The sequence below is a fragment of the Eutrigla gurnardus genome (assembly GCF_963514095.1).
Source record: "Eutrigla gurnardus genome assembly, chromosome: 11".
Classification (NCBI taxonomy): domain Eukaryota; kingdom Metazoa; phylum Chordata; class Actinopteri; order Perciformes; family Triglidae; genus Eutrigla; species Eutrigla gurnardus.
Genome location: NC_139925.1, coordinates 23,796,854 through 23,799,846, shown reverse-complemented (window position 1 = coordinate 23,799,846; position 2,993 = coordinate 23,796,854). Strand labels below are relative to the sequence as shown.

General features: G+C 37.9%; 1 long non-coding RNA gene across 1 annotated transcript; it reads left to right on the top strand.

Annotated features, from left to right (window-relative positions):
- The first annotated feature begins 882 nt into the window (after positions 1-882).
- Positions 883-2,638, top strand: LOC311021055. The gene is made up of 4 exons (XR_014597969.1): positions 883-959; positions 1,513-1,718; positions 2,322-2,484; positions 2,584-2,638. It is a non-coding gene; the product is annotated as an uncharacterized lncRNA (long non-coding RNA).
- The last annotated feature ends 355 nt before the right edge of the window (positions 2,639-2,993 follow it).

The following is a 2,993-nucleotide window of genomic DNA, read 5'->3' as shown; positions in this document are numbered from 1 at the left end:
ACTACACCTCTTCCCTATTCTGCAAGGGAGTTTGAAAAAATGCCAAAAGCAACATGCCATACCTGTTCAGTAAACATGCCAGTTCAGTTACTAGCTGCACATGTGGCATCTTGCGAAAGAGAGCAATTCTCAGATGTCACCAACAAACAGGCAAGAATATTTTACTCACGATGATAGATAAGTAAATTAGTTTACTTCTTTTTGTCCTCTGGCTAATTTGTTTGTTTGTTCCTTCTACAGACTACAGACTTTCTGGGGTCCCCAAAAAACAGTCATACCATCCAGGAAAACTCCCCAGACGATATTGACATGTCTCTGATAGTAAGTCTGTGAAAGATGCAAATATAAAGTCAGTTATGTTTGCTATTTTTCACATTTATACATGTTTACACTCTAACACATTTTTGCCATTAATCTTACATGTAAAGGACTCCACAGATCTTCCTTCGTGTTCCAATGGTCCTAATGTCAAAGTAAGAACAAAACTGTCCAGGGCATGCATGCAATTTTACTTCCAACTGAACCTTAAGCTTCCTTTTCAATATTGTTTTTAATAAGTTATTAATTAACAAATGTTTGGTGTTTACAGTATGTAACCATTGCCCTCAGGCAATTTTGTGTGAATACAGTATTAATATATTTACTAATGCTGTGGTACATTCTAGACAGCCTGTCCCATTTGTCAGCAGTTGTATCCCACCGAATATGTCGAAGTTCACGCAAGCTTCTGTGGTGAAAGGTATTTCTCCGTTTTCCCATCCATTTTCTAAAGCAAAATTTCAAATGTTGGACAGTTCTTTTTGTATCTGTATCTCAGATCTTAGTATGAATAAACCTTGTCACATGTGTTCCTACAGAGCTTGTGACGAAACCAAGGCCATCAATTTAGTTTCAGATGATGAGGACACCGATGGGACAGAGACATGCCCAAAACGACGCAGACACCAAGAGATTAAAAGGTACCTAAAAAAAATCCTTCTAAAAGTTCAGGTAATTGTTAATAAACTGTTGAATGATGTGAATCCTGCAGAGCTAGATCAGGCAGAAAACACAAGCTGTGCCAATCCTGATCAGCTGATCAGTCACATGCTCTCCTCATCTGATTAGGGTGGGATATTTAAACCCCCTGCTTACCTGTTCATGACTACTACTACTCTGCTGTCACTGCCACTCTGCTGCTGCTGTCACTGCTGCTACTGCTCATTGCTGCTGCGCTGGCTTCCCATGAGGTGTTTTAATCTCAACACCTCCCCAACATACTCCTGTGGGCTCTGTTTCTAAAATTCCCTACATCCCCTACAGGGCTCTGCTATTCATTGCCTATAATCATTGTGATCATTTTTCAGGGAATGAAATGAGACAGAGCCAGATGCCAAACCTGCTTCAGCCATGCTATAATTATTTATGCTCTGCTTCAGCTATGCAAAATGTTTAGGCTCAATAGAAATATTGAACTCAATCCAGAGTTGTCTGACTGAAATTTATTTTTGTCTTTTTTCCCAATATTATAAGCATTGCTGACGTCATCCAAAGCATAGCTAAAAGGGTGGATGAAGCAGCAATCTTCAGCATCTGCATTACCAGGGACCAAATGCTGGATAGAGGCATGAAACAGTGGCAGCGACAAAAGAAATCTTCTCCCAAAAATCCCCTCAGAGTTTCATTTATAGGAGAGGCTGGTATTGACAGTGGGGCTCTGAGAAAGGAATTTCTAACTGGTATGTTTTTCTTTTTTGACCTTCAAAATAAATGTGTGGTGACATGTCATCAGTCTTAACAAATCTTGGTTATATTGGTCATGTAGATGATTGTTACTTCCGTATTCTATGCTGACCAATTTGTATCTCACTTTTCTGAAAAGAAATGCTGGCAGGGATAGAGAGGAGGTTCTTTGAGGGAGGCATCAGTGGCAAAGTACCAAAGTACTCAATGACAGACTTTGAAAAATACAACTTCAAGTAGGTTGTAAAAAAGAGGCCTATAAAGTGAAACTATAGCAATGCTTTTCTATACACCCAGTCTTTTCACATGCACACTGTTAAAAGAATTTTTCCGTAAACGAATAAATTCACCCAAGGAGGAGATCGGAGACATAAGTAAAGTCGACGTCTGACTTTAATCTTGTCTCCGATCTCCTCCTTGGGTGAATTTATTCGTTTACGGAAAAATTATTTTAACACACACGGATACTCATGTTATAAGAAGTATATTATTTCAAAAAGATTAACATTAACTGTTGTCATTTTAACATCTTTCAGATTACCCATTGTGCAGTATTATTGTATAAGTAATAGTATGTTTTTTTTGTTTTGGGATCACAGGACTGTTGGAGAGATATTTGCCGTCAGTCTTGCACAGGGTGGACCACCACCAAACTTTTTAATGCAGTGGTGTTATGGGTACATATCCACTGGAGAACTTGACCAGGGATCAATAACTGAAAAGGACGTTGTGGACCCTGAGCTGTTGGAACTAATAAAAGAGGTAGCTCATTTAAATGTGGGAAAAATGCATTCTGAATCATTTCATGTTTAGGTTTTGTATATTGTTTTGACATCATTATTACTTATGTACCTTTCAAAGATTGAGGCAGCTGACAATGAAACCCTGATGAAGTGCACAGACAGGATCTTATCATCATCAATCATTTAAGAAATATTTTTCAAAATTAAACTTTCATGAGTTTCTTCTTTTTTGAAAACTTAAGGTGGATGCTGACTTTCGAGTGAAGTCACTGTCACCTGTCTTCAGTGAGATGGGTACAATGAGGCATCAGAGAGAGTCTACAGTGATCAATTTTCTGCAGGACTTTGTACAGGACATGGAGGATGAAGGTGAATAATTTGTTAAAATTAAAAGTGTTGTTGCTTCGCCTTGAAAACTTACAAAGTACAGTTTATTAGAAGTTATTTATTCTTGGAGATAGAGCTAATAATTGGGGGATTACATATATTTTCAAGTCCTTTACTTATTAATCATCATCAATATTTAGA